The sequence below is a fragment of the Ambystoma mexicanum genome, chromosome 13 (assembly GCF_040938575.1).
Source record: "Ambystoma mexicanum isolate Mex_15411 chromosome 13, UKY_AmexF1_1, whole genome shotgun sequence".
Classification (NCBI taxonomy): domain Eukaryota; kingdom Metazoa; phylum Chordata; class Amphibia; order Caudata; family Ambystomatidae; genus Ambystoma; species Ambystoma mexicanum.
The window spans coordinates 623674617-623689946 of NC_090938.1; positions in this window are offsets into that span (position 1 = coordinate 623674617).

The following is a 15330-nucleotide window of genomic DNA, read 5'->3' on the forward strand; positions in this document are numbered from 1 at the left end:
ATGTTTCCTCTAGGGAAACAGGTCCTAATGCATTTGTGCACATTGGGTCACTTTGAAGTTCAATTGATGAATCTGTTCAGGGTATGGACTTGAAACAGGGGTACATGAGTTATCATTGTCATCCAATGGCCCTAAGGGTGACTTTCAAAAACCCTATGCATTTCTCATCGAGCATTGCATAAAACCGGATCTCAATATCTTCAAGACAAGCTAAAACACTATCACCCTCCACGTACTCTAAAATAAAGCTCATCCGGCCTCCTAGTCATACCTAAAACAAACTCAGTCAGGTTAGGCAGAGCATCATTCTCAGCCTTGGCCCCCACGCTGTGGAACGCACTCCCACCCACATCCGCCTAACTGAAGATCTAATGTCTTTCCGCAAACTTCTCAATACTTGGCTCTTCCTCTAAAACCAACCTGTACGCAAACTAACCCAAACTGAATATCAGCATCTCAATGACAGCAACCCAACAAACTACTAGATCTTGAATAACAATAAGACAAATAACAATACAACATCAAGATCCATGCTAGAAATCGACAACTAATAACCACCTATGTAAACTAAAAGGACAAACAGAATAGAACGGGTAAAGTAGATCAAAGTAGTGAAGTGGATAAAAAGAATAAATCGTCCGAAAACAGTGATGAGGTATAAATTAAAGAAACGGATCTAATGAGTGCAATGGACAAAATGAACAAAATGGGTGTAATGAATAAAGAGAAGAGGATGGAAAGATGAATACAAGAGAGTGATGAGCACACAGACAGATGACGACTGTATGAGTGCATGGCATAAATGGAAAGTACAGAATAGATAATTCAAGTACATGAGGCGGGTGTAGTGCAGATAGAGAGCACGGAATGGATCCAGTGCGTATGACAAGTGACATGGCCTGAATCGATAATGTATGATGAATGAACGAAGTGAATGGAGCGGATGAAACCGTTAGAATGGATGAAGCGCGTGGAATGGATGAGTGCACTGAGCGGATGAATGTGATGAGCAGATGAGTGTGTAGATCGGATGAGTGTATAGAACGGATGAGTATGTTGAGCGGATGAGTGTGTTGAGCGGATGGGGTGTAGAGCGGATGAGTGTGTAGAGCAGACGAGTGGGTAGAGCAGATGAGTGCATAAGTGCGGAGGAGTGTGTAGAACGCAGGAGTTCATAGAGCAGATGAATGTGCAGAGTGGATGAGTGTAGAGCCGATGAGTGTGTAGAGCGGACGAGTGTGTAGAGGGATGAGTGCGTAAGTGCAGAGGAGTGTGTAGAACGCAGGAGTGCATAGAGCAGATTAATGTGCAGAGCGGATGAGTGTATAGAGGGGAGGAGTGTATAGAGCGGATGAATGTATAGAGCGGATGAGTGCGTATGAGCGAACGACTTTGTAGAGCAGATGTGTGCATTTAACAGATGAGTGCATGGAAAGAACGAGTGCATAGAACGGATGAGTGCGTGGAGCGGATGGGTGTGCAGAGCGGATGGGTGCGCAGAATGGATGAGTGCACAGAGTGTGATGGGTGCGCAGAGCAGTAGAGTGCGCAGAGCGGAATAGTGCGCAGAGCGGAAGAGTGCCCAGAGCAGAGGAGTGTGTAAGAACGGAGGAGTGTGTAGAGTGGATGAATGCATAGAACAGACTAGTGGATAGAGCGGACGAGTGTATGGAGCAGACACGTGCGTAAGAACGAATGAGTGCGTAAGAGCAGAGGGGTGCATGAGAGCGGAGGGGTGCGTAAGAGCGGGTGAGTACATTGAGCGGGTGAGTGCGTAGAGCGGGAGAGTGAGTAGAGTGGGTGAATGCGTAGAGCGTGCAAGGGCATAAAGCAGATGAGAGCCTTGAGCGGACGAGTGCCTAGAGCGGACGAGTGCATAGAGCGGATGAGTAGACAAGTGCATATGGGCAGATGACTACGTAGGGCGGATGAGTGCATAGAGTGGATGAGTGCATAGAGCGGATGAGTGCGTAGAGCGGATGAGTGCATAGAGCATGTAGAGCTGATGAGTGCCTAGAGCGGATGAATGCCTAGAGCGAATGAGTGCATAGAGCGGATGAGTACGTAGAGCCGTTGAGTGCGTAGAGCGGACGGAACGGGTGAAGTATGTGGATGGAATGGGTGACGTATGTGGATGGAACGGGTGACGTATGTGGATAGAACGAGTGATGTATGTGAATAGAACGAGTGGCGTATGTGGATGGAACGGGTGATGTATGTGGATGGAACGGGTGACTTATGTGGATGGAACAGGTGACGTATGTGGATGGAACGGGTGAAATATGTGGATGGAACGGATGAAGTATGTGGAAGGTACTGGTGTAATATGTGAAAGGTACAGGGAAGTATGTGGATGGTACGGGTGGAATACGTGTATGGAGTGCATAAAACAACTCCGAAATACACGGAACGGATCAGAGTACAATGAACAGATTAGAGTGAGTGGAACGGATTGGAGTGCGTGGAACGGATTGGAATGCGTGGAGCGGACTGGAATGTGTGGAGTGGACTGGAGTGCGTGGAGCGGACTGGAGTGCATTGAGCGGATTGGAGTGCATGAAGCGGACTGGGGTGCATAGAATTGCGCAACTTACATGGAATGGTTTGGAGTGCATGAAACGTTTGAAAGAGCATGTAACCCATCATATCACATCACCACGCTTACTCTCTTCTTTACACCACCATTCAACTAGAACACAGAGATACTATGACACCTTTCAGTATAGCTGTTCTCATACCAACATCTGCCTCATACTCCCCATCACTCTAACCAAACACTGCTGGTTACAACCCCCTCCCCCCCCACAGCAAGGCGTTCTCCTCAGGCCTAATGCAGCCACAATCGGTCTGGATAAATCCTGCCTGAACGAACACATACTCTTGATCCCTCAACCACCACACCTACTGCTAAGAAGCAGCTATTACACGAATCCCACACCAGCTGCACACATATCCGGTGCTCACACGTACCATTGACTCTCTCTACGCTCTCTACTTACTTGAACCTCGGTTCCCAAGGGCAGGTTAAGTGCTCGTCGCTGTGCTCTGTGCTTAATCTGCAGGTCGCAGGTTCAAATCCCAGCAAGGTTTGTTCATCCTTCCTAGGTCGATAAAGTGAGTACCAATTTCGATTGCATGATAATAATGTATGTAAACATGTCCTATGTAAAGCGCTTTGGATAAAAGTGCTATATAAAACAACACATTATTCAAATTTGGCTACTAGAGCCTCATCTGTCATAAATCGGCTTGTACAATACTGGACAATTTCCATTTGGGCAATATTGTGAAACCGTGAGCGATAAAAAAGGCAAAACAATGAATAGATGTGTAGGTGAAAGTCACAATATACAGGTCTTGCAGTTTTCAATAACAGGAAAATTGCTGCGAGAAAATCAGGAAAGGGACTGTAGATGGAGATTTCATTAAGTGAACATTTTTCACTTCGTTTGTTGAGAAAATCGTCAGTGATTACATAGAGAACTCAATTAAGCAGTTTCCCCACGTATTTTGTAGATAAAACATTATACTGCAAATTAACTTTGTGCAGTTTTTATGCTCATCATTGTAAGTGAAGGCTCCTTGTCAGATGTTACTGCAAGCTACATTTTCACCAGAGTGTTTGTTTAGGTCCATTGAGCATGAAGACTATGCAATGCTGGGCCCATTTGTGAGTAGGGGGCCTTCTGCTCCTCCCCGAGCGTTAGGAGGGCACAGGGCACACGTTGGAGGTGCTCCCGCTCCACTGCATATATCAGGAACGAGCAAAAGAGTGGTGTTTATTTTAAACCCCACTCCCCTGCCTCCTGGTACCTGCATGTTGGTGTGCGGAAGCTGGAGGGCCATGGAGGCACCATCTGTGGTAGCCCTGGCGGCAGCAGAAGCCCTGAGGCATCGGCATTGCACAGGTAATAAAAGAAAGAAACCTATGTATGTTTGTGTGTTTGTTTTATTTATTTATTTCTATAGCGCACCTGACCCTGAGGTATCTGGGTACATTAGAGCACAGGTAGAATTGTTACAGACATAGTCAAATAGTCAAATACAGTTACACCTGTAGAAGAAGACATACAGCTCATTGTAAGAATACAGTTGTTACAGACATGGGCATACAGTCAAAATACAGTTGCACCTGATTAGGAAAAGCAAATGGCAAGTTGTGCGCAAGGTGCCAGTTTGCGTTAAAAGCAACAAAGGTAGGGCAGCAGATTATACATTGCACTGTGTGCCTCGTAAAGCATAACTCCTAGCTCTTAGTGATTAGCCAAGAAATTGAGTTTCTCCTGAAGTTAGTGAAGATCTGGGTTGTCTTGATAGCAGGTGGGAGAGTATTCCACATTTGGGTCGCCATCACAGGGAAACTGCTCCTTCCTGATTTTTTTTTCATTTATATCTAGGGACCACCAGGCAGGATGTGTTAGCTGATCTGGTGACCTGTGTGGAGGGCCTGATAGTGAATGTTTCAGTTAAGTAGGGTGGAGATGTGTGGTTCAGGGATTCTTTTTTTTTTTAAACTTTTATTTTTATCGGCAGAGGTTCACAAGGTACAAACATCAGGGCAACAAGCATATGAAACATATAAACCATGGAGGTGCTCACAGGCTACCTTGTCAACATTACAGCAGTGACTACAATGTTTTATGAATAAAGAAGAAGACCTGAGGAGATCATGATGCAGAGGTGGTGGCCGGGGACAGACAGGACTCCGACCCGCCCTCGGACTGATTATTGAGATATGTGTTAAATTCAGTCCAAATGTTCTTGGGGCGAGATTGAGCCGGCAGCATGGACAGATAGTCCTCTTCGCAATTCCGTGACCATGTAAGCAGGCCCAACCATCTCTGCGGGGTCGGGGGAGAGGGACACCTCCAGCTCTGGAGTATACACTTCTTGGCAATCATACAACTTACATTTAAAAACTTTTTCAGGCGCTTAGTTTCCTCAGTGCTCCAAACCCCAAATAGGACTGCGAGGGGATCGGGATCGATAGTGGTTTCAATTACTGCACTAAGTGTCTTAAGAACCCCGTCCCAGAAATTGAACAAGTTTTGACAGGTCCAGAACATATGTAGATGATCAGTGTCCTCGGCCCCACAGCGTGGGCACAGGCGCACCTCAGAACGAGCAAACCCTGAAGTCCTCCGCGGTGTATAGTATAGCCTATTAAGGAGCTTATATTGCATGGCTCGGAAGCGGAAGTTAAGAGAGACTTTTTGGGTGTGGAGACACATGTTCTCCCATAGCTCATCAGTTATCTCCAGCCCCAGTTCGTCTGCCCATTTGTTGCGAGCACCGAGGAGGGGCGTAGAAGGGGTGTCTTGCAGGATATGATATAATGATGAGATGACGCCCCGTGCACCGCCCGAGTTAGCAATGTACGCTATAGCCGGGTCGTCAGGGGGCTCATCAGGGAAAGAGGGCCACCTGGAGCGGAACGCCGCACGGAGCCTGTAGTACTGGAGGGTTTCCAAGGGGGATCTGGTGTGACCCGGCTTCCAAGTCTGGGGGTTTATGAATTTGCCCTCTGGATAGAAGTCCGACAGTGCCCTATATCCCAGAGCCTCCCAGTGGCGGGCCAAGGCAGCGTCTAGCGTGGGCTCCAACCCGGGGCAGGCCCACGCGGGCAGCCACTTGTAGTACGGGGAGGTCCCACCCGATGAGCCTAGTATGCGTGTCCAGGCAAACATGGTCGCAGCAATGGGGTCAACTGGGGAGTCCGGGGCGTAGTGTCGCTGTAGCACTAGGGACATTAGATTAGTGCCAGCAGTTGCCAGCCGTTCCAGCTTAACATGAGGGCGCACCGGGGCGCCAGGGTACCAATGAGTGGCATATTGGGCTTGGGCCGCCAACCAGTATGTAGTAAAGTTCGGAGCAGCAATACCCCCTCGTCTGTATGAGAGTGCCATGTCAGTCCACTTCTTGCGGACCGCACCTGAATGCCAGAGGAATTGTGTGCAGAGCGTGTGCAATTTAGTGAAGTATGCCCTCCCAGGCCAAACGGGAATGTTACTAAAGGTGTAAAGGAGCTTGGGAAGCAGAATCATTTTAATCAGTGACAGCCGACCTGCAACGGATAACGGAAGAGTCCGCCAACGTGAGATTTTAGCCTCAACTATCTGCGCTACCGCAGAGTAATTATCGGTGAGTAGGGTGGATTTAGTGAGGGATACATGTACACCCAGGTATTTAATGCCTTCAGGGGCCCAGCGCAGGGGATATTCGGAGACGGGCTGTGTGGTGGATTGAGTGAGCGGGAAGATCTCCGACTTGGAATAGTTAATTGTGAAACCGGAATGGGTGCCAATGCGGGTGACATCTCTCAGTATGGGATTGAGGTGAGTTGTGGGATCTCTAATATAAAGTAGGACGTCGTCTGCGTAAAGGGATATAATTTCAGGCTCCCCTATCAATCTTATTCCCTTATGAGAGTGTCTAGAGCGGATATAGTCCGCCATTGGTTCTATCACTAGTGCGAAGAGAATTGGAGAGAAGGGGCAGCCCTGGCGGGTGCCTCTAGATAACGTGAAGATCTCGGATGTTAGTGAGTTAACTCGAACCCGCGCAACGGGGGAGGTGTACAATAGTCTAATAAACCCTCTCATGTTTGGGCCAACCCCCATTGTCTCGAGGACCAGCCACATGTATTTCCAGGAAACCATGTCAAAGGCCTTCTGGGCGTCCAACGTGACCGCTACCGCCTGGGCGTTCTGATCTATGCGGGACATGACATTGAACAATCTCCTGATGTTGTGGGAGGTGGATCTGCCCGGGACGAAGCCCGCTTGGTCCTCATGCACCAGGTGCTTCATGATCGGCAAAAAGCGATTGGCAATGATCTTAGCAAAGATCTTTGTGTCAAGATTCATGAGGGAGAGAGGTCTGTATGACCCGCACTCATCTTCAGGCTTACCTGGTTTGAGCAGCACCGTGATGACCGCTTCACGCATGGAGGGGGGGAGGATAGAGGCCTGGAGAGCCTCATTCCATACCTCAAGCAACCGAGGGGCCAGAATAGCTATGTGCTCGTGGTAAAAATCTGCGGTTAGCCCATCCGGGCCGGGCGCTTTGCCTTTGGGCAAGTTGGAGATGGACAACACTACCTCGTCTAGCGTAATCGGGGAGTCTAGCTGGTCCCTGGTTTGTTGGGAGATTTCTGTAGTGGGTATCTGCTCAAGGAGTTTGCGCATGCGTTGCTCAGTGTGTTCTACGGGCCTGGAGTAAAGGGAACTATAGAATGTAGTAAATATGTCTAGTATTTCCCGGTCCGCCCACCGAGCCTGACCAGTTCGATCTCTGATAGAAGAGATCTGTGTTCGGCCCACCTCCCCCTTTACAAGTGTCGCAAGCGTTTTCCCAGGCCTGTCGCCCTCACCATACCTCCTGGCGGCCTGAGGGCGGCTGAAGTAACGGACTTCGGAGGTGGCCAGTGTATTATATACCTCAAGTTCATCAGAGATTCGGGCAAGAATGGTGGGGTCAGAGCCGGTAGTGTTAAGCTGCTCAAGTTGTTTCAGTTTGGTCTCAGAGCGCCCCAGAGCAGCCCTAATGGCCCTCAAGACCCCGGCCTCCCGGGAGATGGACATGCCCCTTATATATACCTTGAAGGCCTCCCATCTGATCGCGGCAGTCGTGTCTCGAAGTGAGTTAAGTTCAAAGAACGATCCGATGTCAGCTAGTATTTCGGACTTAAACACGATGTCTTTTAGGGCTTCGGACTTGAAGCGCCAGGTGCTGGCAGTTGGAGCAGGAGTGCCCAGTCTTAGGGACAGTGTGATTGGAGCGTGATCAGAAAGCGTGCGGGCCAGAATGCCCGCACCCTCCACCCCGCCCATTACCTCGCTGGAGGCCAAGAACAGATCTATCCTGGACGAGCTGTCGTGCACCGATGAATAGTAGGTATATTCCCGCTCCTGGGGATGGAGAGTTCTCCAGGCGTCGCAAATATTGAGCGACTGCATATGGCTCCGTAGCCTGCGCGCCGCGCGAGACATTGCTCTGGGACCCGTGGCCGTTCTGTCCAGAACAGTGTCCAATATAAGGTTCAGATCCCCTCCCCATATGATATGCACCCCTACAAAGCCCAGAAGTATGGTGGCTATTGTGTCAAAGAATTCCGGAGAATCCACGTTGGGACAGTAGGTGTTAACGAGCAGATATTCCCTCGCAGCTAGTGTGCAGTGCAGTATAACGTAGCGGCCTTCGGGGTCGATGTAGCTTTTATGGAGCCCAAACTTAATTGATTTGTGAATAATCGTGAGAACACCCCTTGATTGCGTGGAATAGGAAGTGTAAAATCTGGCGGGACCCCATGACGGGGCAACTGCCCTTGGTATAAGTCCATTGGAATGTGTCTCCTGTAAAAGCAGGATTTTACAGTTATGCCTGTTGGCATACGCCATGATCTTGCGGGCCTTGGTGTGGTTGCTCAACCCCCGGACGTTCCAGGACATTATGACAGTAGACACTTCAGTGGTAGCCATCCCCTTCCACAAACCTCATCCTTAATGAACATCCCAACACAAATGACCATGTGAGCTCCCCAAGTAAAAACAGCGTGTGCGCTTGTGCCACCTCAGAATGCACCCCGCGTAACCTCGTATGCCTTTTTGAGAAACAACCCCGTTTCCACCCCCCACCCGCACCACCAACCATGAATCAGCAGTGTAAACATCACCCACCCCTGAAAGCGCACAGATGGGCCAAAACCAACCTGGCCCACACTTCCCAAAGGCCCAACGGGGACCAACCCATACCAACAAAACAGCAGAGAACAGTGCAATCGCAATGGGGTGCGCCGTTGCCGCGCACTAGCACGCTTAGAGCCCAATGGCTCTGTTGCAAAACGAACAGTGGCAATGGACTCGTAACGCAAGTCCCGACCCGCAAGGCGGGGAGCCGGGGGATCGCGCACGAGCCTCTGCGGTTCCTGCAGCTACTACAACAGTGTCAATAGTCACCCAGCACCCACCCCCTGTGTCCCAGAGTGGGGCATTGGGCCAGTCTCAAAAAGGCAAAAGGGCAGAAAATCTGCCATTGTGAAATTAGAAATAACAATAGGGCAGCAAAGTATTGACACATTGGTTTCGCATAGAGCATCATAAAGGTCCCCAGAAGGATGGGTGCCTGAACACTGTGGCAAGGGCAATCAGCAGACACATAGACCATCCCAGGGGGGGAGCTGGCCCCAGATTAAACATCTGGCTCACACGCAAGCGCAACGCCTACAGCAGGTGGCAGGATAAAGTGTCTCATCGTGGCTAGCCACCCGGGCATAGCACGAAACAACATGCACTAAGCGGGGCCCAGCTCTATGACATACAAAGTGTTCGGATAATAACAGGGTCAGTCGCCGCCCCCCGGGACATCCAGCCACTGAGGGAGACCGGCGTAAAGGACAGTTCCCTGCAGTATGAGAGATGGGTGGCCAGTGCCAACAGTTCGTGGCCGAGCCCCGCCACAGGCGAGCGCCGCAAGGAGCCAGGGCGGCTCGATGAGCCGAGCAGTGTCGGCAGTAATAACATGTAATTACAGAATCAACAAATGCAGACAGTATCCCCACTCCGTGACACCCAATTATCTTTCATCAGCGATGGCATCTCCAGGGCCCTGAAGCGGTATCTGCATCTCAATAAATGTTACCGCCTCTTCAGGGATGGTGAAGAAATAGAGTTTGCCCATATGGGTGATTTTGAGTCTAGCAGGAAATAGAATGGCATATGGGACTTTGCGCTCCCTGAGCATCTTCTTGACGCCAAGGAACTGACGCCTCTCCTGTTGCACAGCCATTGAGAAATCCGGGAATATTCGAATAGTATTGGCCTCCAACCGCAACTCCCCCTTCTCCCGCGCTAGGCGGAGGATGAGATCTCTGTCACGATAATTGAGAATCTTGGCTATGATGGGCCTGGGACTATCTCCAGGCCTGGGACGCGGAGACAGGGCCCGGTGAGCCCGCTCGACAGTGAAGTAGGGGGAGAGGTCCGGGTCACCAAGCAGGTCCTTGAGAAGACGTTCGACCGCCTCCTCCATTCGACCCTTCAGGGCAGTCTCTGGGACCCCAACAATACGCAGGTTGTTTCTGCGTGAGCGGGATTCTAAGTCGTCGCATTTTGCCTTTACATTTTTCATGTCGCGCGACAAGGCAGCCACAGTGTCCTGTAGTGTGTGTATCTCGTCCTCGTTGGTGGATATCCGGTTTTCGGCCTCCGTGATTCTGGAGCCAGCCTGATCGACGCGTGTTTTGAGTGAGGCCACGTTAGCATTGATGTCGTCAAGCTTTTCATGAAAAGAGGCGAAGTTTTTGGCCATCGATTCCATCATGGCAGTAAGATCAGGAGCCACAGCCACGGGACTCGGGTCGGCCTCGGGTTCCTCAGGCGTAGTTGACGCGTGGCCCACCTCGGATCGGGGGACCGCCTTTGTAAATTTATCCATGGCCCCCCCTCTGGCGCCACTCTTGGAGCGGTTCGACATGACCCGGATCAGAGAGACAGAGAGGGAGATGCTGAGATAGGATTAGCCAGGTATGGGCGCGCAGGAGGTAGCCGAACAGGTCCGGATCAGTCCAGCCTACGAGCCAGGAGGGCCCAGTTATGTACTTGGTGTAGGGCTTACCAGAGGGAGCCCCAGTGCAGCTCCCGATGGTGTCTCCGCACAAGGAAACAGCTTATAACCAGCAGAGATTGGGAAGACAAGGAGGTGTAGTCTGGAGGAAGGGGTCACCCGTATGTGAAGATGGGGTGCTGCGACGGCAGTGAGTATGGTCCGGTCAGTGAAACTATGCCGCTCAAGGTGAGATTGCCCAGTTACGCAGAATGAGTGGGGCAGAGGCATAAGAGGTCCGATGGGTGCGTAGTGTGGAGGTCGACAATTCCGGGAGGGAGTTAAGGCTCCAGGCAGCGCGGCGAAGGAGGGCCCCCACAGGGAGGGCAACACGCCACTAGGCAGGCGAGGCCCGCTGGCAGAGTGGGCAATGTGCGGGGAGTCTGGGTCTCAGCAGGCCCCCCCGAATGCAGGCGAAGGCCCCCCAATTTCACCGCCCCGACTCCAGGCCAGGCCGCCGCGGCAATCACAGAGGAAGGGGCTCCCCCAGGAGCGGCGATGGCGGCGGGCGCAGGGCTCCGCCGCGGCAGCACTCCCCGCGGGCCTGCACCGCGCCCGGTCCGCAGCGTCAATCCTCAACGGGAAGGGTGGGCAGGCGAGGATGAAGGGGCACCAGGCAGCCGCGGCGATCAGCGAGGAAGGGCTCCTCCCGGAGCGGCGATGGCGGCGGGCGCAGGGCTCCGCCACGGCAGCACTCCCCGCGGGCCGACACCACACCCGGCCCGCAGCGTCAATCCCCAGCGGGAAGGGTAGACAGGCGAGGATGAAGGGGCACCAGGCAGCGATAAAGAGGTGCCGCGTTCGGGACCCAGGCACGGGCCAGAGGCGCCTGAGACGGCGGCCGGCACTCTTCCGGGCCGCGGCGCAAGCAGGAAATGCCGAGGGGCCCAGGGCCGCGCCGTCGCATGTACGGCACGGAGGCGGATCAGGGGCACCCGATGTCCGTTTTCTAACGGGATTCGGTGTGCGAGGAGGGCACGGCATCAGGAGTGTGTGTAGCGAAGCAGGGGTGCCGGATCCGCTACAGAACCGCAGATGTGAGCGGATAAGCGGCGGCCAGGCGCGGAGCTCAAGTACTAGGCAGCCATCTTGCAGGCTGCTCAACAGCGCCCCCCCCGTGGTTCAGGGATTCAAAGGTAAGACACAAAGGCCTCATTACGACCCTGGCGGAAGACCATGGTGCTGTTAGCACCATGGTCCATGCCGGTAACTTACCGACTCGCTATGGAGAAAGGGGGAATTACCACCCCATTACAAGGTTGGCGGGGTGGTAATTCCCCCTTCCTCCATGGCCCTTCCCCATTCCCATTTTTGCCCCATAGGGCTCAATGGGAATGGGGAAGGCGCTAAGTACGGTGCCGCAAATTGCGGCACCGTAATTAGCACCAAGGTCCCTTTGCGGGTCCCTACTTTAACGGCTGGTCTACACCAGCTGTTAAGGTCGGGTCCGGCAAAGGGACCTCGTAATTAGGCGCTAATAGGTTAACGGCGCCACAGCCTTTTATGGCGCCGTTAACCCATTAGCGCCTGGGTCGTAATGATGCCCAAGGTTTTCAACTCAATCTTTTCCTTTATGGAAAGCCATTTGTGTTGTTTTCTTATTGTGGAGCACGCCTTGGGATATTTAGCACAGCTCTAAGAGCATTATTCTGTATTATTTGGAGTTTGTTAAGCACAAACTTGCTAGCACCCAGATAAAGTTTGTTACAATAGTCCAGTTTGGACAATATGAGTTCACTAGCTAGAATGAGGCAGCTTTCTGTTGAGAGCAGTGGTCTACAAGCCCTAATTAGTTTACCCGTATGGGCAGTGGCTGAGGCAGTCATATTAACTTGTTTGTATACATTAGATGTAGCATCCAGGTAAAAGCCAGGTGTTTTTACTTCTTTGGCAACTGGGATGTTATTCCCAGCTATATTGAATGAGACATAGTTTGGGCTAATCTTTTTCAAGTTGGCTGAAGAACCTACCAGCAAGATTTCTGTTTTATCATCATTCAGGCAGAGGCCATGGGTGGCCATCCATTCATGAATGATTAGATACATTTAGTTCACAAGCCGTACATCAGAGTCATAGACACCTGTTAAAGGGAGGAGTATCTGGGTGTCATCTGCATAATTTGTGTAGGTGACACCCAGATGGTCCAGATCGTCAAATAGCGGCTTTGTAAAGATATTATACAGGTTAGGGGACACACAGGAGCCCTGAGGCACTCCACAGGTGATCGGTATGGGGTCAGCTGCTGCAGATGGTGAGAAGACTTGTATGGTCCTGTTATTTAGGAATTATTCGATCCATGTGATTGCCGACTGGGAAAAATGGGCTGCCATGGCGAGGTGATCACAGATAACTCTGTGGTCGACCATGTCGAAAGCGGCCGATCGGTCTAAAAGGAGTAGAATTGCAAATTTTCCTTTGGCTTTGACTTCGTCAATTTGGCTTTATAAGTTAATCAGAGTCGTTTCGGTCCCGTGTTGAGGTCTGAAGCCAGATTGAGGAATCCCCAAAAGCTGATTAGCATCTAAGTATTCTTGGATTTGCAAGTATGCAACCCTATCCAGGATCTTCAGCAGAAATGTGACTGTGGTGATTGGCCTGTAATTAGTTGGAATAGTGGGATATAAAGATTGTTTTCTAAGTAGTGGAAGTACCCAAGATTCCTTCAAGTTACTAGATACAATACCTGAGGAGAAAGAGATATTTATTAACTTGGTTATGAAAGGGGCCAAGTCCCTAGCAGCATCTTTGATAATCTGTACCAGACAGCTATCTCCTTGGCACCTAGACAATTTCAGGGAGGCCATGATTTTTTTGTACCTCTGGTACCAAGACTTTTGAGAATTTGAAGTCTTGGGAAGGTTTAATAAGAGGCTCTTGAGGGAGGTGAGTCGAGGCTAGATTGGTTAGTTTATGCCGTTTGTATGCTATTTTCATTTGAAAGGTGACAATTTTGTTGGTGAGAGCATTCTGAATGTTCGTGCACCAGAGTATGTCTTTTGGGCATGAGTCAGTAGGAAGCTTAGACTTCTCCATTTGTCTCAAGATGACGAAAAGCTCTTTAGTACTGGAGCTGGCTTGGTTAATCCTGTTATTATATATATCGCGTTTGGTGTGGATAATCTCTTCTTTGTATTTGGCAGTAAGGTTGGCCAAGTTGGGTTTGTTCTCAATGGATGGGGTATGTTTCCATAGGGTTTTGAGTTATATTTTTTCGGATCATAGAGTGTTTAACTCAGGTGTGAACCAGGAGTTCAAGTGGGCCCTTGGTGTACCTTTGCACATTTTGACTGTGTCTAAGGCTTTGGTCATTGCAGAGTTGTAGATGTCCACTAGTGAGTTGGAGTCGGTAGTACTCTGAAGAGAGTTCAGGGTAGTGGCATAATAGCATCTGCAGTGATATTTTGTTTGTTTCTTGGTAGGCACGGCGATGCTGTAGGGTTAGATTTGTTTAGTGGATTGTATATGGTACACTCAAAAGAGAGAAGGTGGAGATCAGTCCAACGTTGCAGTAGGATATTAACTGCAATGTTGCAATTTAGGTATGCTACCCTATCAAGGGTCCTCCCTTTCTCATGAGTAGGCTGGGACATTGTTTGCATGAAGCCATGTTCAGTAAAGGTGTTTGCTAATGATAACGCTTGGTGGTCATTAGGGTCATTAAAACCTAAATTGAAATCGCCTAGTATTAGAATTTGCAATGAAGTATTAATATTGTCGGATAGTAGCGGCATCATGTCTTCCTCAAATGAGCCTATGGGCCCTGGGTGTCTATAGATTAAATTAATTGTGATGGTACTTGTATATGATATCAGCAGTTTGGCTGTGAGCATTTCGCAGGAGGAAAGTGACGGTGCAGTGGTTAGTCTCAAGTCTAGGTTAGTTTTAGAGATAATGGCAATAACCCCTCCTCTGGAGTCGGGTCTGTCCACTCTAATGATAGAATAATTGTCTGGTAATGCAAGTAGAAGTGAAGGGCCAGCAGCTGCATGCAACCAGGATTCTGTTACAGTTAGGAAGTCCAGATTTTTGGCTAGGAGGATGTCAGCTATGTCAGTGGCATGAGCTATCATAGACTTAGCGTTAGTTCTTCCTTGATCATTTGTGTAGAGTCGCTGGAGGTAGTGGCACTAGGTTTAAACTTTTTTAGTTCTGATTTCGGTTGTTAGGGATTTTATTCACAACTGAGTTCCCAATCAGGAATTTTTCGTGGTAGTTGGAGAAGGTTTGCTGTAATTGTCTTTAAGCAAAGGCTGGATGTAGGTTGGTAGTCTGGATCAAAGTCTGAAGTTTCTGTCTTTAATATGGCATAGGACATTAGTAAGTGTTGCCAAGGTGTGCACTGTGGTGTGCTTATTAGCAGATAGAACCAACTCAAAGGCGTTAGATGTAGAGGTCTTGTTAGGGCCTATGGGGTCAGGCCTTAGCTTAGGTAGGAATGTAGTAGGCCTGATTGAAGCATTAAGTAGGTCCAGGTTTAGTGATGGTAGAAATGGAGTGACTCTAATCACAGTAGCATAGACATTAGTACTAAACATATTTAAGCAAGGGTAGTACCCACTCGTATGGTGTGGTGGTAGAGTGTGCCGGTAAGCAGCTCCGGTAAGAACTAACACTAATAACACTAGTGGAATTGAGGCGTGCATTTTGTGCTCTGTTAGACCGTCATAGTATCTATAATAGCTAATGTAGGTGTAGATACCATGTGGAGGAGGACGGTGTGGTGGTTAT